At 43.5% G+C, this 9,491-nt stretch overlaps 10 non-coding genes across 10 annotated transcripts; all 10 read left to right on the plus strand.

Moving 5' to 3' along the window:
• The first annotated feature begins 1,330 nt into the window (after positions 1 to 1,330).
• On the plus strand, positions 1,331 to 1,449 carry LOC139972541 (5S ribosomal RNA). The gene has a single exon (XR_011794951.1). It is a non-coding gene; the product is annotated as a 5S ribosomal RNA (ribosomal RNA).
• Positions 1,450 to 2,163: 714 nt separating this feature from the next.
• On the plus strand, positions 2,164 to 2,282 carry LOC139972542 (5S ribosomal RNA). The gene has a single exon (XR_011794952.1). It is a non-coding gene; the product is annotated as a 5S ribosomal RNA (ribosomal RNA).
• A 717-nt stretch (positions 2,283 to 2,999) lies between these two features.
• Positions 3,000 to 3,118, plus strand: LOC139972543 (5S ribosomal RNA). The gene has a single exon (XR_011794953.1). It is a non-coding gene; the product is annotated as a 5S ribosomal RNA (ribosomal RNA).
• A 717-nt stretch (positions 3,119 to 3,835) lies between these two features.
• Positions 3,836 to 3,954, plus strand: LOC139972545 (5S ribosomal RNA). The gene has a single exon (XR_011794955.1). It is a non-coding gene; the product is annotated as a 5S ribosomal RNA (ribosomal RNA).
• Positions 3,955 to 4,671: 717 nt separating this feature from the next.
• On the plus strand, positions 4,672 to 4,790 carry LOC139972546 (5S ribosomal RNA). Its single transcript, XR_011794956.1, has one exon. It is a non-coding gene; the product is annotated as a 5S ribosomal RNA (ribosomal RNA).
• Positions 4,791 to 5,504: 714 nt separating this feature from the next.
• On the plus strand, positions 5,505 to 5,623 carry LOC139972547 (5S ribosomal RNA). Its single transcript, XR_011794957.1, has one exon. It is a non-coding gene; the product is annotated as a 5S ribosomal RNA (ribosomal RNA).
• Positions 5,624 to 6,336: 713 nt separating this feature from the next.
• On the plus strand, positions 6,337 to 6,455 carry LOC139972549 (5S ribosomal RNA). Its single transcript, XR_011794958.1, has one exon. It is a non-coding gene; the product is annotated as a 5S ribosomal RNA (ribosomal RNA).
• A 716-nt stretch (positions 6,456 to 7,171) lies between these two features.
• LOC139972550 (5S ribosomal RNA) lies at positions 7,172 to 7,290 on the plus strand. Its single transcript, XR_011794959.1, has one exon. It is a non-coding gene; the product is annotated as a 5S ribosomal RNA (ribosomal RNA).
• A 717-nt stretch (positions 7,291 to 8,007) lies between these two features.
• On the plus strand, positions 8,008 to 8,126 carry LOC139972552 (5S ribosomal RNA). The gene has a single exon (XR_011794961.1). It is a non-coding gene; the product is annotated as a 5S ribosomal RNA (ribosomal RNA).
• A 713-nt stretch (positions 8,127 to 8,839) lies between these two features.
• Positions 8,840 to 8,958, plus strand: LOC139972553 (5S ribosomal RNA). Its single transcript, XR_011794962.1, has one exon. It is a non-coding gene; the product is annotated as a 5S ribosomal RNA (ribosomal RNA).
• Positions 8,959 to 9,491: the final 533 nt, after the last annotated feature.

Genomic DNA, 9,491 nt, shown 5'->3' on the forward strand with positions numbered 1-9,491 from the left:
TAAAATCAACAACAATGATAAATGGAGGCAAATAACTCTCTTAGGTATGGAACTTAACCATAGGAGGCATGAGACAATTTCGATTGATCTTATTCTAAACACTTTCAAAAAAGTTGTTTGGACCACTCGTGTTAGCCTCCTGAACGGGGAAAAGCACATTAATATTCAAAACTTCTTTCATAATTCACTACGAAAGAAAATCGATTTCTTATTCCACTATTTTGTAAAGAAAAAAGAAATTTCTACATTTTGGGAGTTGTTTACTCAAGGTGACGTCATTCTCAATCCTCTTGAAGATGGCTCCTACGAGTACAAGTTTGACAGTTAATTTTCTCTTGCCTTCCCCAATCTAGGATTACTCTTTTATTGTTGTGCATGATTGTATCGATAGTGTTGTATTATTGTTATAGTTTTACATATATTCTCTTTCTTTATTTCTTGTAACCATGTTAATATCTGTACATTCAATCGGAGAACCAGTGGGTTTTTCCGTCAATAAAAAAAAAAAAAAAAAAAAAAAAAAACCGGTTCTCGTCCGATCACCGAAGTCAAGCAGCGTCGAGCCTAGTCAGTACTTGGATGGGTGACCGCCTGGGAATACTAGGTGCCGTAGACTTTTTCATTTTTCCTCACCCACAACTCCGCACCCTTTCTTTCTTTATTTCTTTTTCACTATTCTTTTATCCTGTCATTGTTATGAAAAGTCCCTCCCCCCCCCCCCTCACCACCACCGTTGAAGACATTGACTTGCCATATACCACTATTGTTGTGACCTGATCATTGCAATCACAAGTTTTTCTCCAGCCCCCTTTAATTCGAGACAAGTGTATCATTAGGGCTATATCATTCCGCATGCATGCACGCACGCACGAGTGTTCTCCCTCAGGAAAAGTGCCGAAAAGAAACGGGAGAACATCTTTCTTGATATGTTCTCAAACAAAATCTCTCGTTTTTTGTGGCTTGGATGTCGGAGTACACAAAAGGAAGTAAATGTGATGCACAAATTAGGTCGATTGAGGCAATTTTAGACCACTTTAGGCTTCCCATGAGCAGCGTACGAACACTATGTTAAGAGGTTTGTTCACAAGTCGGACGAACGTGGCTAGCTTCAGACTCTCAGTGTGAGTGTGCGTGCGTGCGTCAGTCATTGGGGCAATCATATCCGGGCGTATATGCTACCATATAGCTTCTCAAGTCATATAAAAACATGCACATTATTTAGTTTAATGGGATAAGTAACCATATAGGTGGTCTAGAGTTGAACATCCAACTTTGCAAAATAAGTCTCGGGGCGGGCGGGTATAAAAAGCTTAAATTTCACCATTCTAATGTCTACGACCATATCACGTTGAATATACCGGTTCTCGTCCGATCACCGAAGTCAAGCAGCGTCGAGCCTAGTCAGTACTTGGATGGGTGACCGCCTGGGAATACTAGGTGCCGTAGACTTTTTCATTTTTCCTCACCCACAACTCCGCACCCTTTCTTTCTTTATTTCTTTTTCACTATTCTTTTATCCTGTCATTGTTATGAAAAGTCCCTCCCCCCCCCCCCTCACCACCACCGTTGAAGACATTGACTTGCCATATACCACTATTGTTGTGACCTGATCATTGCAATCACAAGTTTTTCTCCAGCCCCCTTTAATTCGAGACAAGTGTATCATTAGGGCTATATCATTCCGCATGCATGCACGCACGCACGAGTGTTCTCCCTCAGGAAAAGTGCCGAAAAGAAACGGGAGAACATCTTTCTTGATATGTTCTCAAACAAAATCTCTCGTTTTTTGTGGCTTGGATGTCGGAGTACACAAAAGGAAGTAAATGTGATGCACAAATTAGGTCGATTGAGGCAATTTTAGACCACTTTAGGCTTCCCATGAGCAGCGTACGAACACTATGTTAAGAGGTTTGTTCACAAGTCGGACGAACGTGGCTAGCTTCAGACTCTCAGTGTGAGTGTGCGTGCGTGCGTCAGTCATTGGGGCAATCATATCCGGGCGTATATGCTACCATATAGCTTCTCAAGTCATATAAAAACATGCACATTATTTAGTTTAATGGGATAAGTAACCATATAGGTGGTCTAGAGTTGAACATCCAACTTTGCAAAATAAGTCTCGGGGCGGGCGGGTATAAAAAGCTTAAATTTCACCATTCTAATGTCTACGACCATATCACGTTGAATATACCGGTTCTCGTCCGATCACCGAAGTCAAGCAGCGTCGAGCCTAGTCAGTACTTGGATGGGTGACCGCCTGGGAATACTAGGTGCCGTAGACTTTTTCATTTTTCCTCACCCACAACTCCGCACCCTTTCTTTCTTTATTTCTTTTTCACTATTCTTTTATCCTGTCATTGTTATGAAAAGTCCCTCCCCCCCCCCCTCACCACCACCGTTGAAGACATTGACTTGCCATATACCACTATTGTTGTGACCTGATCATTGCAATCACAAGTTTTTCTCCAGCCCCCTTTAATTCGAGACAAGTGTATCATTAGGGCTATATCATTCCGCATGCATGCATGCACGCACGCACGAGTGTTCTCCCTCAGGAAAAGTGCCGAAAAGAAACGGGAGAACATCTTTCTTGATATGTTCTCAAACAAAATCTCTCGTTTTTTGTGGCTTGGATGTCGGAGTACACAAAAGGAAGTAAATGTGATGCACAAATTAGGTCGATTGAGGCAATTTTAGACCACTTTAGGCTTCCCATGAGCAGCGTACGAACACTATGTTAAGAGGTTTGTTCACAAGTCGGACGAACGTGGCTAGCTTCAGACTCTCAGTGTGAGTGTGCGTGCGTGCGTCAGTCATTGGGGCAATCATATCCGGGCGTATATGCTACCATATAGCTTCTCAAGTCATATAAAAACATGCACATTATTTAGTTTAATGGGATAAGTAACCATATAGGTGGTCTAGAGTTGAACATCCAACTTTGCAAAATAAGTCTCGGGGCGGGCGGGTATAAAAAGCTTAAATTTCACCATTCTAATGTCTACGACCATATCACGTTGAATATACCGGTTCTCGTCCGATCACCGAAGTCAAGCAGCGTCGAGCCTAGTCAGTACTTGGATGGGTGACCGCCTGGGAATACTAGGTGCCGTAGACTTTTTCATTTTTCCTCACCCACAACTCCGCACCCTTTCTTTCTTTATTTCTTTTTCACTATTCTTTTATCCTGTCATTGTTATGAAAAGTCCCTCCCCCCCCCCCTCACCACCACCGTTGAAGACATTGACTTGCCATATACCACTATTGTTGTGACCTGATCATTGCAATCACAAGTTTTTCTCCAGCCCCCTTTAATTCGAGACAAGTGTATCATTAGGGCTATATCATTCCGCATGCATGCATGCACGCACGCACGAGTGTTCTCCCTCAGGAAAAGTGCCGAAAAGAAACGGGAGAACATCTTTCTTGATATGTTCTCAAACAAAATCTCTCGTTTTTTGTGGCTTGGATGTCGGAGTACACAAAAGGAAGTAAATGTGATGCACAAATTAGGTCGATTGAGGCAATTTTAGACCACTTTAGGCTTCCCATGAGCAGCGTACGAACACTATGTTAAGAGGTTTGTTCACAAGTCGGACGAACGTGGCTAGCTTCAGACTCTCAGTGTGAGTGTGCGTGCGTGCGTCAGTCATTGGGGCAATCATATCCGGGCGTATATGCTACCATATAGCTTCTCAAGTCATATAAAAACATGCACATTATTTAGTTTAATGGGATAAGTAACCATATAGGTGGTCTAGAGTTGAACATCCAACTTTGCAAAATAAGTCTCGGGGCGGGCGGGTATAAAAAGCTTAAATTTCACCATTCTAATGTCTACGACCATATCACGTTGAATATACCGGTTCTCGTCCGATCACCGAAGTCAAGCAGCGTCGAGCCTAGTCAGTACTTGGATGGGTGACCGCCTGGGAATACTAGGTGCCGTAGACTTTTTCATTTTTCCTCACCCACAACTCCGCACCCTTTCTTTCTTTATTTCTTTTTCACTATTCTTTTATCCTGTCATTGTTATGAAAAGTCCCTCCCCCCCCCCCTCACCACCACCGTTGAAGACATTGACTTGCCATATACCACTATTGTTGTGACCTGATCATTGCAATCACAAGTTTTTCTCCAGCCCCCTTTAATTCGAGACAAGTGTATCATTAGGGCTATATCATTCCGCATGCATGCACGCACGCACGCACGAGTGTTCTCCCTCAGGAAAAGTGCCGAAAAGAAACGGGAGAACATCTTTCTTGATATGTTCTCAAACAAAATCTCTCGTTTTTTGTGGCTTGGATGTCGGAGTACACAAAAGGAAGTAAATGTGATGCACAAATTAGGTCGATTGAGGCAATTTTAGACCACTTTAGGCTTCCCATGAGCAGCGTACGAACACTATGTTAAGAGGTTTGTTCACAAGTCGGACGAACGTGGCTAGCTTCAGACTCTCAGTGTGAGTGTGCGTGCGTGCGTCAGTCATTGGGGCAATCATATCCGGGCGTATATGCTACCATATAGCTTCTCAAGTCATATAAAAACATGCACATTATTTAGTTTAATGGGATAAGTAACCATATAGGTGGTCTAGAGTTGAACATCCAACTTTGCAAAATAAGTCTCGGGGCGGGCGGGTATAAAAAGCTTAAATTTCACCATTCTAATGTCTACGACCATATCACGTTGAATATACCGGTTCTCGTCCGATCACCGAAGTCAAGCAGCGTCGAGCCTAGTCAGTACTTGGATGGGTGACCGCCTGGGAATACTAGGTGCCGTAGACTTTTTCATTTTTCCTCACCCACAACTCCGCACCCTTTCTTTCTTTATTTCTTTTTCACTATTCTTTTATCCTGTCATTGTTATGAAAAGTCCCTCCCCCCCCCCCCTCACCACCACCGTTGAAGACATTGACTTGCCATATACCACTATTGTTGTGACCTGATCATTGCAATCACAAGTTTTTCTCCAGCCCCCTTTAATTCGAGACAAGTGTATCATTAGGGCTATATCATTCCGCATGCATGCACGCACGCACGAGTGTTCTCCCTCAGGAAAAGTGCCGAAAAGAAACGGGAGAACATCTTTCTTGATATGTTCTCAAACAAAATCTCTCGTTTTTTGTGGCTTGGATGTCGGAGTACACAAAAGGAAGTAAATGTGATGCACAAATTAGGTCGATTGAGGCAATTTTAGACCACTTTAGGCTTCCCATGAGCAGCGTACGAACACTATGTTAAGAGGTTTGTTCACAAGTCGGACGAACGTGGCTAGCTTCAGACTCTCAGTGTGAGTGTGCGTGCGTGCGTCAGTCATTGGGGCAATCATATCCGGGCGTATATGCTACCATATAGCTTCTCAAGTCATATAAAAACATGCACATTATTTAGTTTAATGGGATAAGTAACCATATAGGTGGTCTAGAGTTGAACATCCAACTTTGCAAAATAAGTCTCGGGGCGGGCGGGTATAAAAAGCTTAAATTTCACCATTCTAATGTCTACGACCATATCACGTTGAATATACCGGTTCTCGTCCGATCACCGAAGTCAAGCAGCGTCGAGCCTAGTCAGTACTTGGATGGGTGACCGCCTGGGAATACTAGGTGCCGTAGACTTTTTCATTTTTCCTCACCCACAACTCCGCACCCTTTCTTTCTTTATTTCTTTTTCACTATTCTTTTATCCTGTCATTGTTATGAAAAGTCCCTCCCCCCCCCCCTCACCACCACCGTTGAAGACATTGACTTGCCATATACCACTATTGTTGTGACCTGATCATTGCAATCACAAGTTTTTCTCCAGCCCCCTTTAATTCGAGACAAGTGTATCATTAGGGCTATATCATTCCGCATGCATGCACGCACGCACGAGTGTTCTCCCTCAGGAAAAGTGCCGAAAAGAAACGGGAGAACATCTTTCTTGATATGTTCTCAAACAAAATCTCTCGTTTTTTGTGGCTTGGATGTCGGAGTACACAAAAGGAAGTAAATGTGATGCACAAATTAGGTCGATTGAGGCAATTTTAGACCACTTTAGGCTTCCCATGAGCAGCGTACGAACACTATGTTAAGAGGTTTGTTCACAAGTCGGACGAACGTGGCTAGCTTCAGACTCTCAGTGTGAGTGTGCGTGCGTGCGTCAGTCATTGGGGCAATCATATCCGGGCGTATATGCTACCATATAGCTTCTCAAGTCATATAAAAACATGCACATTATTTAGTTTAATGGGATAAGTAACCATATAGGTGGTCTAGAGTTGAACATCCAACTTTGCAAAATAAGTCTCGGGGCGGGCGGGTATAAAAAGCTTAAATTTCACCATTCTAATGTCTACGACCATATCACGTTGAATATACCGGTTCTCGTCCGATCACCGAAGTCAAGCAGCGTCGAGCCTAGTCAGTACTTGGATGGGTGACCGCCTGGGAATACTAGGTGCCGTAGACTTTTTCATTTTTCCTCACCCACAACTCCGCACCCTTTCTTTCTTTATTTCTTTTTCACTATTCTTTTATCCTGTCATTGTTATGAAAAGTCCCTCCCCCCCCCCTCACCACCACCGTTGAAGACATTGACTTGCCATATACCACTATTGTTGTGACCTGATCATTGCAATCACAAGTTTTTCTCCAGCCCCCTTTAATTCGAGACAAGTGTATCATTAGGGCTATATCATTCCGCATGCATGCATGCACGCACGCACGAGTGTTCTCCCTCAGGAAAAGTGCCGAAAAGAAACGGGAGAACATCTTTCTTGATATGTTCTCAAACAAAATCTCTCGTTTTTTGTGGCTTGGATGTCGGAGTACACAAAAGGAAGTAAATGTGATGCACAAATTAGGTCGATTGAGGCAATTTTAGACCACTTTAGGCTTCCCATGAGCAGCGTACGAACACTATGTTAAGAGGTTTGTTCACAAGTCGGACGAACGTGGCTAGCTTCAGACTCTCAGTGTGAGTGTGCGTGCGTGCGTCAGTCATTGGGGCAATCATATCCGGGCGTATATGCTACCATATAGCTTCTCAAGTCATATAAAAACATGCACATTATTTAGTTTAATGGGATAAGTAACCATATAGGTGGTCTAGAGTTGAACATCCAACTTTGCAAAATAAGTCTCGGGGCGGGCGGGTATAAAAAGCTTAAATTTCACCATTCTAATGTCTACGACCATATCACGTTGAATATACCGGTTCTCGTCCGATCACCGAAGTCAAGCAGCGTCGAGCCTAGTCAGTACTTGGATGGGTGACCGCCTGGGAATACTAGGTGCCGTAGACTTTTTCATTTTTCCTCACCCACAACTCCGCACCCTTTCTTTCTTTATTTCTTTTTCACTATTCTTTTATCCTGTCATTGTTATGAAAAGTCCCTCCCCCCCCCCCTCACCACCACCGTTGAAGACATTGACTTGCCATATACCACTATTGTTGTGACCTGATCATTGCAATCACAAGTTTTTCTCCAGCCCCCTTTAATTCGAGACAAGTGTATCATTAGGGCTATATCATTCCGCATGCATGCATGCACGCACGCACGAGTGTTCTCCCTCAGGAAAAGTGCCGAAAAGAAACGGGAGAACATCTTTCTTGATATGTTCTCAAACAAAATCTCTCGTTTTTTGTGGCTTGGATGTCGGAGTACACAAAAGGAAGTAAATGTGATGCACAAATTAGGTCGATTGAGGCAATTTTAGACCACTTTAGGCTTCCCATGAGCAGCGTACGAACACTATGTTAAGAGGTTTGTTCACAAGTCGGACGAACGTGGCTAGCTTCAGACTCTCAGTGTGAGTGTGCGTGCGTGCGTCAGTCATTGGGGCAATCATATCCGGGCGTATATGCTACCATATAGCTTCTCAAGTCATATAAAAACATGCACATTATTTAGTTTAATGGGATAAGTAACCATATAGGTGGTCTAGAGTTGAACATCCAACTTTGCAAAATAAGTCTCGGGGCGGGCGGGTATAAAAAGCTTAAATTTCACCATTCTAATGTCTACGACCATATCACGTTGAATATACCGGTTCTCGTCCGATCACCGAAGTCAAGCAGCGTCGAGCCTAGTCAGTACTTGGATGGGTGACCGCCTGGGAATACTAGGTGCCGTAGACTTTTTCATTTTTCCTCACCCACAACTCCGCACCCTTTCTTTCTTTATTTCTTTTTCACTATTCTTTTATCCTGTCATTGTTATGAAAAGTCCCTCCCCCCCCCCCTCACCACCACCGTTGAAGACATTGACTTGCCATATACCACTATTGTTGTGACCTGATCATTGCAATCACAAGTTTTTCTCCAGCCCCCTTTAATTCGAGACAAGTGTATCATTAGGGCTATATCATTCCGCATGCATGCACGCACGCACGAGTGTTCTCCCTCAGGAAAAGTGCCGAAAAGAAACGGGAGAACATCTTTCTTGATATGTTCTCAAACAAAATCTCTCGTTTTTTGTGGCTTGGATGTCGGAGTACACAAAAGGAAGTAAATGTGATGCACAAATTAGGTCGATTGAGGCAATTTTAGACCACTTTAGGCTTCCCATGAGCAGCGTACGAACACTATGTTAAGAGGTTTGTTCACAAGTCGGACGAACGTGGCTAGCTTCAGACTCTCAGTGTGAGTGTGCGTGCGTGCGTCAGTCATTGGGGCAATCATATCCGGGCGTATATGCTACCATATAGCTTCTCAAGTCATATAAAAACATGCACATTATTTAGTTTAATGGGATAAGTAACCATATAGGTGGTCTAGAGTTGAACATCCAACTTTGCAAAATAAGTCTCGGGGCGGGCGGGTATAAAAAGCTTAAATTTCACCATTCTAATGTCTACGACCATATCACGTTGAATATACCGGTTCTCGTCCGATCACCGAAGTCAAGCAGCGTCGAGCCTAGTCAGTACTTGGATGGGTGACCGCCTGGGAATACTAGGTGCCGTAGACTTTTTCATTTTTCCTCACCCACAACTCCGCACCCTTTCTTTCTTTATTTCTTTTTCACTATTCTTTTATCCTGTCATTGTTATGAAAAGTCCCTCCCCCCCCCCTCACCACCACCGTTGAAGACATTGACTTGCCATATACCACTATTGTTGTGACCTGATCATTGCAATCACAAGTTTTTCTCCAGCCCCCTTTAATTCGAGACAAGTGTATCATTAGGGCTATATCATTCCGCATGCATGCATGCACGCACGCACGAGTGTTCTCCCTCAGGAAAAGTGCCGAAAAGAAACGGGAGAACATCTTTCTTGATATGTTCTCAAACAAAATCTCTCGTTTTTTGTGGCTTGGATGTCGGAGTACACAAAAGGAAGTAAATGTGATGCACAAATTAGGTCGATTGAGGCAATTTTAGACCACTTTAGGCTTCCCATGAGCAGCGTACGAACACTATGTTAAGAGGTTTGTTCACAAGTCGGACGAACGTGGCTAGCTTCAGACTCTCAGTGTGAGTGTGCGTGCGTGCGTCAGTCA

Source organism: Apostichopus japonicus, chromosome 8, assembly GCF_037975245.1.
Source record: "Apostichopus japonicus isolate 1M-3 chromosome 8, ASM3797524v1, whole genome shotgun sequence".
Taxonomy (NCBI): domain Eukaryota; kingdom Metazoa; phylum Echinodermata; class Holothuroidea; order Aspidochirotida; family Stichopodidae; genus Apostichopus; species Apostichopus japonicus.